General features: G+C 48.5%; 1 protein-coding gene across 1 annotated transcript in view; it reads left to right on the plus strand.

Moving 5' to 3' along the window:
- Positions 1-12,768, plus strand: part of WWC1 (WW and C2 domain containing 1) — a 127,206-nt gene that overhangs the window by 23,215 nt on the left and 91,223 nt on the right. The gene's annotated exons all lie outside the window — the stretch shown is intronic.

Below are 12,768 nucleotides of genomic sequence, written 5' to 3' on the forward strand. Positions count from 1 at the left end.
AAACTCTGTCCCCATTAGCTCCTCATTTCACCTCCTCCCTCCCTACCCCCCGGCAACCACCATCCGACCTTCTTTCTGTCTACGAATTTGACTACTTGGGGCATTGTCTGTAAGTGGAGTCATACAGTGTGTGTGTGTTTTTGTGACTGCCTCATTTCACGTAGCATAATGTCTTCTAGGTTCATCCATGTTCTGGCACGTGTCTGGCTTCTTTTGCATGTTATGGCTTCATTTTTAAGGCTGGATAATATTCCACTGTACATACACACCGCTTGTATCCTATCCACCTGTCTGACCCTGGGGCTGCCTGCACTTTTCCGCTACTGTGAACAATGCTGCTGTGAACATGAGTGTACGGCGAAGATGTTTTTGTTTAATTTTGTTTTGTTTTAAGGTAATGAAGTGAATGTTGGGATTGAAGTTAGTGGGTTCAGGACACTGACGTGACAGCCTCGTTTCATACTTGAGACCTAGAACAAAAAGAAACATTTGGGGGAGTTTATCTTTGCAAATCTGCATGTTTGATGGGACAGAAATGTCCAGAACTTTCAGTAGTTGAGGTCTTTAAAGTCCACCCCACCCTTCTACCAACCCCTTGCCCTTCATGGTCCCCATGGCCGCTGTCTAAGTTATTTACGATGTCGTTTCATGCTTCGGCTATGGTAACAGTCCCTGGCTAACAGGGTGGCCAGACTCCAGAATCATTTTCCAGCAACTCACGCTGCAGCTACTTTTAGAGTTTTCTTCCATTGGGCTTCCCAGAGCAAATTGCTCCCCTTCTCAGAAACTTCTCGTGGTTCTCCAGTGCGCATAGAAGACCCCAAAACTTCTTCACATGCCTCAGGGCCCCCCCTGGCCTTTAGCTCCTTCCTCCTCTTCTTCCCTCCATTCCCTCATTTATTGGTGAGTTCATTTGTTCACCCTGTGTCCTGGATTTTTGCATTTGTTCCTGACATGCATGTTTCATACGGACTCATTGAAATGGTGTGTTAAAAGGCCCAGCACACAGTAAGTGCTGGCTGGAACGTTTATGATAAATAAAGAGTTTTACCTTCTGAGGTCTTGTGAGCTCTTCACTGACAGTCTTGTGAGGGTAAATCATTTCATCCCCCATTGACAGGTCAGGAAATTGAGCTTTAGAAATGCAGAGAAATGGGTTTGTAGTTTTGGTCCTTGGATCAAATTCAGGGTGTTTTTCGGAGTGAGACTGAGGCTGTATGACATACTGGAGGCAGCAAGTAGAAATGCCGAGAGCCTCTGGATGTGCTGTCTGGCCAAGTCACGATGTGGTCTTGCTGGGGCAGAGTTTGAAGAACCATGAAAGGCCTGTAGAAGTTCACTTCACGAAAGCTCGACTGTAAAATGCTTTAGTGTAGTATGAAGTTGTCTGCTTTGCCAACTCTGGAAGGACATAGAATGAGACTAGAAGCTCACATAGGAAGGGACGTGCGTCTCCCATCATAGGGAACCCAGGAGTGAGGAAGAAGCCTTACCAAAATTAGTTGCGATTTGTGCTGGTAAACTTCTGAATGCTCAGCTGGATCAGAGAGGAAGTTGGAACAAGTGGGCGAATGGAGACTCCTTCCTCCAGCATGCAGCCCACTGAAATTCCACTGCTAAGGACAGCGCTGAAGCCAGAAACACTTGCAGAGGGTTGAGTGACTTGTTCAAGGTCACCCGGCTAAAAAATGCTGAGCTAGGCCTCCAATAATTTAGGAGTCCAGGTTCAGTGCTGCTTCTAGCGTATCGTGCAGCCTGCTTTTAGTACACGTCTTCCATGTGGAGGCCTGCAGTGCAGTGGAAGGAGAGTGGAGCTGAGCAAAGTTTGCAACTTTGGCCAGATTAGCTAGCCCCAGTGATCTCATCTGTATGGTGAGATAAGAATACCTGCCTCACTGGACTGGACTGAAAACTGGTGAGCTGATCAGGGAAGGCAGCCCGCAGCAGGACAGAGCTGGTTATTCATGGTGCTATTTCTTGGGGAGTCCTTGCTTCCTCAGCTCTTCTTCACTGCGCAGGGCAGGTAACCATCTGCTGGGACCTGCCTCCCACGGTCAAGATTCTTGGGTGATTGTACCTTACTTAGGTGCTATCGCTGAAGGAATAGAGATTCTGATTGGATACAAACGCCACACCACTTCACGTCCTTCCTTCTCTGACTAGAGCCTTTCCACTGGCCTACACCAGCAGTCTTAGGGAAAGGTATGGTTTCTCTTCTTTTTACTCCGAAGTACCGACATGACGTCAGTGTCTGATGACTCTGCTATCTGGTACTTGCTCAGCCGAGCTGGCGGTGCCCTACCCCTCGCCCACCTCCAATGAATCAAGCACAGCGCATGGAGAAAATCAGCGGTGTCTGGAAGGAGCAGGTGGGGTTCAGGATCTTTCACACCTGTGAAGTTAGCCGTGCCCTTTGGGTCCCCCTTTGTAAGAACCTCTTTCCTCCTCCCCCCTCGGGAATATCTCAGTGAGGAAGAAAGTTCTACCCTAGAGTTTCCAGAAAGTCACTTGATGGCATGGCTGACGGGTAACCCCAGGTCCCCGGGAGCAGAGACCTGCAGTTTTGAGTTATGCCGAGGATTTAAGCCTAAATCCTTGCTGGTGTCAAGGCCAAGTGAAAAGTTGAGAAGGCCCAAGTCAGACATCACCTAGAAGGGGTTGAGGTTTCTTATTTTCATATATTTCAAAAGGGCTCCTTCTTCTTTTGAGACTGAACTTCAAAGGATGCATTCCAGGGCACACTTCCTTTTGGTAAATCTTAACCAATGTAAATGTTTACTTTTGTGTTGTAAATCCCAGGAGGTAGGGAGAGGAGGAATTTCAGGAGCAGGTGTCCTGCCAACAAAAGTTAAAACTTAATCTGCCCCCCCCCTTTATTTTTTGGTACTCGGAGGGGAGAAGGGTCTGGGGAGGGGAACGTTTATAATTACCGAGCCGTGCTAATGAACCTGGGATTAGTAGACGTAGCCTTTTTGCCGAGTTCTGTGAATTCCTGGGCTCTACTCCTGGCCCACTGTAAAGGAGGAAAGCTTAGGAGAACCCACCTTGTCTCCTCCCCTTTTGGGGAGGTCAGTGAATGAACATGAGAGGGACCCAGCGAAAGACTCATTAAAAGGGTAGAAAGATAAAGGGGAAAGTGAAATGATGTAAAGCAATAGCCATTGAAAACGGTTGGCTTTGGTTAAAAATGTAAATTCTTCAAAAGATTTCCAACAGCAGTGTCCGTTCCCCTGTCACCCCGCAGTGGGTCCCTCTTACCATAGCCAAGGACGTAATCGAACCGGAGGATCTTGGGGGTTGGCCTGGGACCCGCACCCTCCAGGAAAAAGATTTCTGCGAGTCAGCTTGCTGCCCAAGAAACACCCCCTTGGAAGAAACCTGTGAAAAACGGGGACATTCTGTGGAGGCAGGCCACTTATGGGTTGTTTAACTTAGGCAAAAGCAGTCACCTTCTCTGAGCCTCAATTTCCCTATCGGTCAAATTGGCACCTTCAGAATTGTGAGGGTTCATGGGAATGGGTGGGCTCAGCGTGGAGTTCAGTAATCATTGTTACCCCCCCCCCCACAGAGCTCACAGTGTGGGTATGGAATGTGCCCGAAGGGGACAGTTTGGTGGCAGGGAAACCTGGGGTCATGAAGCTGAGACCTCCCTTCACCTTCACACGCACTCAGTTATGGAGGCCCCTTTTCCTTCTCTGTCTTCTGTTTATATAGAAGGGGTGGGGGCTGGAAGGGGAGAAAAGAGAGCAGGATGTAGTGAGGGTGTTGGCAGGCAGCCGCTAGGTTTGGGGGCTACAGGGCTCTGTAGTTTAGGAAGAGAGAGATGGGAAAAGAGCGGGGCCCTCTTCACTGTCCTCTCCCCAAAGCTTCTGAATTTCTGACTCTAAGAAGCAGCAGGTACCTCCAGAATCCTCCACACCCAGTCCCTCCCCACCTCCTCAGAGCTTCAAACTGACCTCAAGGCAGATCTGCCAAGAAGTGACGGGATGGTCCCAAGCTGGGGGTCCCAGCTTGGGACCCCCAGACTCCTTCCTGCCTTGCTGGGGACCATACTTCAAATGCAGCTTTGCAGCGTCCTCACTTAACCTTGAGGGTGAGCGCCACAAAACCAGGAAACAGCCGAAATCTCTCACACTGGAGCTGGATAGATGAGTTACAGGACAGCCGTGCAATGGAGTGTGCCATGTAGACAGTGTGCCAAGAGAGCCAGGCAGAGCTAGAGGTGCGGGTGCAGAAAGAATTCCAAGACAGATGATTGAGCAGACAGCAAGATTCAGAATGGCATGTTTGTGTTTAAAAATGGGGTTCAAATTACTCACGCTTCCATATATATTATTATTATTAGGTTGGTGCAAACGTAATTGCAGTTTTTTGCAATGATTTTTAACCTTTTAAACCGCAATTACTTTTGCACCAACCTAATAACATCTTGTAGAGGTGTGTCAAGGAATTCTCTGTCCCATAAAAATGGGTGGCCCACATGGGATTCCAAGCTGCTGGTCCAGGACCCCCCTGGGAGAATCACCACTCTAGAGTCTCCGTGTTCACTGCAGAAGCACCTTTCCCACTTCACCCAGTTACCTGCCTGACTCATGTGATTTCAGTTTGCAAATCCACGTCAACAGAAGGAGTTGAGTTGAAGGAGATTGTGTTTGCACTGACCTGTAATGCATCAATTTTTTCACTTGTTTTGTTGTTGTTGTTTTACAAAAACAAAGCATTAACATCTTCAATTGTTAACTTGTTCAGATAGGGGATGAATCTTAGAAATGCCATTGGCCACGCTCATTGCCAGCACATACACAACTGGTGTCCCTGCTGATGGACCTGGGTCCTGGACCCCTCCACATTTCCGTTGCAAACCATTTAAGAACGACGGTCGACAGACATTTGTTCTTAGCAAAAAAAAAATCTTTCTCTGACATCGTCTGGTAAAATCAAGACAATACCAGGATCAAAACTCCAAGGTACTTTTCAGTGACTTGGAAGAAAATTCCAGAGACATTCTCGGAGCTCTCTTTCAGGAAATGCTGCCTCAATGCTCAAAAGCACAAAGAATGACACAGTGAGAAATACACAGGTGCAGGTGACTCAGCACTGAGAAAGCGTTCTGTCTTATCAACACCTTCGCTCATTTATTTTGCTGATATTTTTCTTTTCATAAATGGGAAAGACAGTCATATAATGAAGTCCGTTTCTACACAAGTCTACAGGAGCATTTTTCAAACCATAAAAAGTAAATAGTCTAAGATAAAGAAAGCATTGGGCCATAGTTTATTGGCAGTGTTTTTCTTTCTTCATTGTATAAATAATAAAACTAGTTTTGTAACTGAGGCTTTCTTTCTTAGGTTTGATGTAGACTGTATGTGCACGTGATCAGCATACATATGTATGTGTGTGTGTGTGCGCGCACGCGCGTGTGTATGTGTGTGTGTGTGCGCGCGCACACACACAGGCTGGGTACGCAAACATGCTGGTATGTCTGTGACAATATTTCTGGAAGGGCAGACAGGAAATCTTAACTTTCCTGTTAACTTTCACTTGCATCCGTGGGTGAGGAGGAAAAAGGTTTTCATTGCCTGTTTTTTAGGGTTGTTTTTGCTGATTTTTTCTGATTTACTTTTATATTTTCTCTGATTTATTATTTTTTTACTCAAGCCCCACCTCAAACCTCTAGGATCTCTGGGGGTGGGGCCCCAAGGTGCAGACAGCCAGGTTTGGTCATCCATCGAACCAGGCTGAAAGCCAGCCAGCTTGTCCACATTCAGGGGACCAAGAACTCCATGAGGCTCATCAGGTTTTCAAAGAAACCACAGCGGGTCTTCGAAGAACATCATGTCGTTGTAATGTTGATGAGATGTTGTGGGAGCTGGCCTCTTGTTGATATATCAAGTAGTCGATGGTAAAATTGGTTTCATTATATGTCATTTTGATGCTGCCGCAAGAATCTATCGATGACAAGAAGCGAGGACTTAACTATACTGATTAACTAGCAGACTAATTGCTGTTTTGCCCTCCTCTCTTCCTCCCTGCCTCCCTTCCTCAAATGTTTTTGGAGCATGTCTCCTGTGTGTAGTGTCAGACAAGCTTCTACAGAACTTCCTGTCCCTTCTGGAGCTGGGGTCGGGGGTGCCCGTTTTGCACTGGAGGTGCATAAAAAGCGTGTATGTCATTACAGTCCTAGGGCATCTCTTCACAGCCTTTAGGCCTGAGAATGGAATGGGAGTCCCCTATGTCCCCTTCCTGGAGTGATCCCGATGCAAGACCAGGTGTATCAGGTTTATCAGATTCTAATGGTGGGCAGCATCTCTGTGACCTTTGCAACCAGAGAGGCTGCTCTGAAGCATTATCCGTCCACGGGCACTGCGCTCAGGGCTGATGCTACCAGAGCTACCAGAGCCTTCCAGAAGGAGAGGATGCAGGAGAATGACATTTGCAAAGAGGACAGGCCACCCAGGCTCCATCTACACAGCACCCCCACCCCCCACCCATCAGCCCAGGTCCATCATTTTGACAGAGATTTTGCAAATGCCAGTCTTTCTACCTGGAATTTTCTTCCCTCCTCTCTTCACCTATACGCCTACTCATTCCTTCAGCCCGGAGCTTAATCACCACTTTCTCAGGGAAGCCGCGTCACCTTGCTGAATATGTAGACCCCCTTCCACACACTCTCTTGCCACTGTGTGCTGCTGCTCCTCCGTAGAACTGCTCACATTGTGTGACAGTCTGTCTTCTCCACTGCATTGCAAGCTGCTCAACAGCTGCAGCTCTGGCTGTTTTCCCGTCATGCTCCATCCCCACTGCCTGGCTCCAGTGAGCTCCGAACACATGTTGCACAAGTGAATGAATGAATGGACAACCCTCCTGCTAAGCAGTGATGCTTCTCCCAGAACCCGTGGCAGGCCTTAGCCCCAGCAGGATATGACTGAGGAGGCTGATTGGTGGGATGGAATGTGACAGGTCCCTCCCGTATCCTGGATACCGAGAGAGTGGGAATGTAAACTGGGCCCAGACACTGCATTCTTGAAATTTCACTTCAGCCCAGGAGGAGCCTTCAGGGAAATGAACCTGACCTTGAAGTTCTTGCCTTTATTTTTTTTTTCCTCTCTTGAAAAAAAAACAAGATAAAAGGTGCAATCATGCAACACATTCTTTCTGAGGTGCTGCAAGGTGGGGACGTGTAAGTCACGCTCCGCTTGTGACCCACTCCTGCTACTTGGTGGTGCAGGTGCGCCTTCCAAGATTCCTCGGCATTGCATACCTTGGAGGAGGTGAGGTTCCTAGTGCATGCCCCTGTTTCGCACTTGTAGGTACATCTCAGCAACCGTTCCCCCAGTGAGGGGCCACAGAGATTAAAAAGTGGTATGATGAGAAGAGCAGGTGTTTACTGAGCAGCTGTTATGTCCCAGACAATGTACTGGTCATGCTCCGTGTGATCTGGGTCCCCTATCTGTAAGGTAGGCATTCTTATGCCAATTCAACAGATGAGGTCAGGGCTCTAAGAATTGAAATAATCTGCCCGTAGTCACACAGTGGGGGTGGAAGTGCCGGAATTGGTACATAGATCCATGTAGGAGCTCTGAATCCTTTGTTCTGACCACTGCACAGTCTCCAAGTGGCCCTGAGAGCCAGCCGCCGACCACTTACCGTCCTCCGAGCCCTTCACATTCACTAGCTCATTTAATTGTGTACAAAACTTGATGAGGAAGATACGCTCTCTCTCCTTTCTCAGATATTAGATTCGAGAACTTTCGTGGCAGAACCCGGCTTCACACACAGCGTCATCAGCCTGCAAAGTCCTTGCTTTCTTCCCCTTCAGGGGACGGGAGTCTGTGTCACTTCAAGCAAATCACTTTTCCACTCTGGTCATCAGATTCTTCAGCTGCAAAGCAAGGGCACTGGACTTTATCCGGGGTGTCCGCACGTTCTTAGCAATGGAGCCATTTCTTCAAGTGGAATCTTACATTGAACCCTGGCATGTGGACCCTCCCCATGCCTCCCACCCTCACTGCTGCCAGCCTGCCTGGATGGGTAGGGCCTGTATATCCCACACAGTCTCAGACAGAACCCAGCTTGAGAGCCTGAGCAGTAGGTGGCTTGCAAAGGCCTTTCCAGTGTGGTCAGCCATCTCTGCTGCTGTAATTTTGGGTCCAGTAGAAGAACCAGGGCACGCTCTCTTTTTCAAAGCAGTACCCCGTGGTCTCCTACCTCCTCAGCACCCCAAGCCGGAGGCATCTGAGCCTGTGTCCCAGAACACCCTGCCCGTGTGTTTAGACACTGACTTTTTCTACTGGGAGTAGGGATGCACGTCACTGTTTTAATTGTGTGGTCGGCGTTTCTGACTTGCTAGGAGACCCATGTATTATTGCGAGGATTGCAATGGGTTCCAATCGCTGCTCCCTCACTTCACAGCTTGCGCCTGTGGGCAGGATCCCTAACCTCTCTGTGCTTCAGTTTCTCCCGTGTGTCAGAAGGTGATGATGCCCGTGTCACGTTCTCATGTTAAACTGGAGGGTGTACGTACTCAACAAATACTAGCCATTCTTAATCACCTTGATTGCAAAGCACGCATTATTATTTCTAATGTACCATGACCACAGTTAGAAATTGACACTGACATGGGTGTCCTTGGGTTATGTAAGGATCAGCGTGACATTCTAAGAAAAAGGGGCATCACCCTCTTCTCTCCTTACCAGCCGCCCAGCCATCTACACCAACTCATGGTGGCAAAATTATTGGGGGTCCTGCAAAGACCTGGACCTGTGTCTCTCCTCTCCCCCTAGACAACTATCTCTGGGGCAGGGCAGCTCCCTCCTTCCCCGAGTCTCAGGACACCCCCCGCCACCCCTCTGCTCTGGGGGAGTCTGGTTTCTACAAGGAGCCCGGCTGATGTGTTCTGCTTCTTCCCTCTCAAAGCTCCTTCGTTCACGTAACTCCATGTGTGTCTTCACACCTACAGGTCAGTGGCTTCCAGGGGGCCCTTGGTCCCTACAGTGGCCAAGCCTGGTTTCTTAGCACCTCACAACATTTTTTTTTTATTATTAAGGTATAATTGACATTCAACGTTAGATTCGTTTCAGGTATGTAACACATTGATTCGATATTTGTACACATTGGGACATGATTACCACAGGAAATCTAGTTAATATCTGTCGCCATGCATAGTAGCATAATTTATTTTCTTGTGATGAGAAATTTGAAGATCTACTGTCTTAGCAACTTTCAAATATGCGGTACAGTATTATGAGCTATAGTCACCATGCTGTACATTACACCCCCATGCCTTGTTTGTTTTATTACTGGAAGTTGTGCCTTTTGACCCCGTTCACCCATTTTGCCCCACTCCCAGCCCCCAGCCTCTGGCAACCACCAGTCTGTTCTCTGTATCCATGAACTTGGTTTTTTTGTTTCAGAGTGCACATATAAGTCGATCATACAGTATTTGTCTTTCTCTGTCTGACTGATTTCATGTATCATAGTACCCTCAAGGTCCATTCATGTTGTTGCAAATGGCAATAATTCCTTCTTTTCTATGACTGAATAATATTCGTGTGTGTGTGTGTGTAATACGTCTTCTGTATTCATTCGTCGGTGGACATTTAGGTTGTTTTCATATCTTGGCTATTGTAAATAATGCTGCAGTGAACATGGGATGCAGATATCTTTTCAAGTTAGTGGTTTTATTTTCTTTAGATAGATACCCAGAAGTGGAATTGCTGGCTCATACGGCAGTTCGGGTCCCAGGACCTTGGGGAGGGGTACTCTCATTCAAAGGAGAAAGTTATTTTGTCTGTTTTTGCCAGGTGGTTCCCACTTCAAGTGCAGAGGCCCTGGATTTGGGGAACATTGTTGTGTGTATATGTGATGGTTCAGTGCACGGGCTTTGCCTGCTTCTGCCACTAACCTGCCATGTTCCCATAGGCAAGTTACTTAATCTCTGGGAGCCTCAGTTTCCTCATCTGTAAAGCGCATGAGGCACCTCGCTGGCTATGAGGTTGAAATAAGGTACGATTTGTAAAGCGCTTAGCAGAGTGCCCAGCGTAGAATCCAGGTTTAATGAGTAGTATTATGTGGTTAGTTTAGGTAAGAAACACTTTCACAAATAATGCATTTAATTTAACCTTTGTAACAACAGTATGAGATAAGTACTATATTTTTTTAAACACCTTTATTGAGATGAAACTTTATTGGGAGAAGTGGCTTTTAGTAAATATATTCACAGAGTTGTGCAACCATGACCACAATCACTTTTAGAACATTTTCACTACCCCGAAAAGAAATCCTGCACCCCTCAGCTATCAGCCCCCACTCTCCTCCCGGCCCACCCCCAGTCCTAGGCAACCTCTGTTCGACTTTCTGTCTCTATAGATTTACCTGTTCTGGACATTTCATGCAAATGACACCAACCGTACAACAGGTGGCCTTTTGCGTCTGGCTTCTTTTACTTAGCATTGTGTTTTCAAGCCTCATCCATGCTGTAGCACGTGTCAGCACTCTGTTCCCTTTCCCTGTCAAGTACTATTCCGTTGTATGGTTCTACCACGTTTTGTTTACCCATTCATTTGTTGCTGGATATTTGGGTTATTTCCACTTTTAGGCTATTATGAGCCATGCTATTATTAACATTCGTTTACAAGCTTCAGTGTGTATGCAAGTTTTCATTTCTTGGGTATCTGGTAGGTACTGGTCTTATCCTTATTTTATAAGTGAGGGAGCTGAGGCACAGAAGGGTAAGTTACTTGCCTTGGTCACCCAGCGCATGGGTGACAGTTGTAATTAGAACTCAGGCCGTCTGGCTCCAGAGTCCATGCTTCCTGAGAGCTTCCTGCGTCGCAGCCGCTGGGCAAGGAGCTGGAGAGACAAGGAGAGCAAAGCAGACACGTCCCTGCCCTTTGGAAGCTTCCAGAGAGACCACAGTGCAATCATCAAAGGCAAACAACTGGTGTGACAGCTGTGACAGTAGAGTTACAAGGTCCTGTCATGGGGCAGGGGTGGGCCTTGTCCTCGTCCTCGTCAGAGGTGTTTGGGCTGAGATCCACAGGATGTGTAAGTGATAACCTGGAAGAGATGGAGGGAAGGGCAGCAGCAGCCTTGCACAGGTGTGAGCCCCCAGCATAGGATGGGCCGGGATAGCATGCCTCCTTCAAAGGCCAAGAATTTACTTAGCATGTAGTTAGCACTCTGTGTAGGCACAGGGCTCCATGGATAATGGGTGCTAGGGGCAGTGCTGACTGAGAAAAACCTCTTCGGCTCAAGGTCCAGGCATGAACAACACATCTTGCTGTCGGGTATTACTGAGGTCTCAGTCAGGGAGACCCAGATTTTCATTCCCACCTTTTATCTTCAACATTAAAAGGCTGGAATGCTTCAGATCTAAACCTGGGGTGGTATTTTTCATCTCCTTCCCTCCAGTGAACTGGCCTTTCAAATGGGGGAGAACATCCATTCCTCCTCAAAGGGATGCTGGTGGCATTTGCTGATGAAGAATGGATGTGAGAAAAAGTAAGGTGTCAGTCACTCGATAATCCCCTGCCAGGGACTTGGGCAGCCATGCCCCCTCCTGCCCCCTTGTTAAGTGAGCCATGAAGAGGACCTGGTGATTCACCCACGTGCAGAAGAGAGCGCTGCCATCTCCTGCTGGCAGCATTTGAGCCCACCCCCATTTTCCCAGGAGGGCTGGGAGCAGGCGTTAGCTAATTATGAGCACCCCCCCACAGAGCCATGCTCCTCCCTGCCCGGTGCCAGTGGGGTTCAGGGCCCAGAGTCAAGTCTGCAGCGTCTCAGACAACAGCCCGCGTGACGGGAGGAAGCAGCTCTCCATCCCCAGGGCATGGGTTCCAAGTACTTCATCAGACGGCAGTTCCACCCTCCACATGGGCGAGTTTCAGTGCAGGCAAGCCGGAGCAGCTGCTGAGAGACGTTCACATGTGGGGAAGACTACCCACAGCTCGAATCCAGATGGCCTGGGGGTATTCTGAACTGCGTGGAGCAGAGGAAGGGAGAGAGAAAAGCTACAGGTCAGGGTAATACGTTCTGGGGGCTGATGGAGCTGAAGCAGGGAGGGACCGTGGAGGGCAGAGGTACTGAGCAGACATCAGGCCATGAGCAGCTGGGCAGACGCTTGGCCGAATCCAAGGCACAGTGTTAGGTGCTGTCAGAGATGACAGAACCCCTGCATCCTACGTAGGAGCTTGCATTCAGCCAGTGATGCGTGTTCACAAGTTTTCAGCAGTGAAATTAGACACGGGGTTGAATTCATGCTGACCGGGTTCCGGCCCAGGGAGGTGCCTGGAGATTTCATGGAGGCCCTGAAGTTTTTGTAGGATTTAGAAAGGCAGGGGGTGGACTTGGCTTGTGGAAGACCCAGGCATGCTGACACGTGGAGGAAGCAGGAACTCTGTGTCTCAACCCTATTGGGTGGAGGAGGGAGTTCACGGAAAGGGAAAAAAACCCAAAGGATAGATGAGGAAGAGCCCAAAGACCCAGCTAAGGAAACCCAGAGGTTTGTTCCTAAGCAGAGAACGTGAAAGTGCTACAGAGAACAGACCATGTTGTGGATCGAGGGCACTGCTGTGGCGCTCCTGAGAATTTCCGCCCGCGTCCAGTGGGCTTATCCAAGTGCCCACTGCCAAGGACCCGTGTCTGGGCGCCAGGCAGGGAGCAAAGGGCATTTTCAATTCCAAAGTCAAGCAGTTGTTTCTGTTTATACCAGAAGCCCACCACCTCAGCCCTAGGAGTTCCCCTGGGGACTCTGTATGCACTTCCCAT

The sequence above is a fragment of the Rhinolophus ferrumequinum genome, chromosome 24, assembly GCF_004115265.2.
Source record: "Rhinolophus ferrumequinum isolate MPI-CBG mRhiFer1 chromosome 24, mRhiFer1_v1.p, whole genome shotgun sequence".
Taxonomy (NCBI): Eukaryota; Metazoa; Chordata; class Mammalia; order Chiroptera; family Rhinolophidae; genus Rhinolophus; species Rhinolophus ferrumequinum.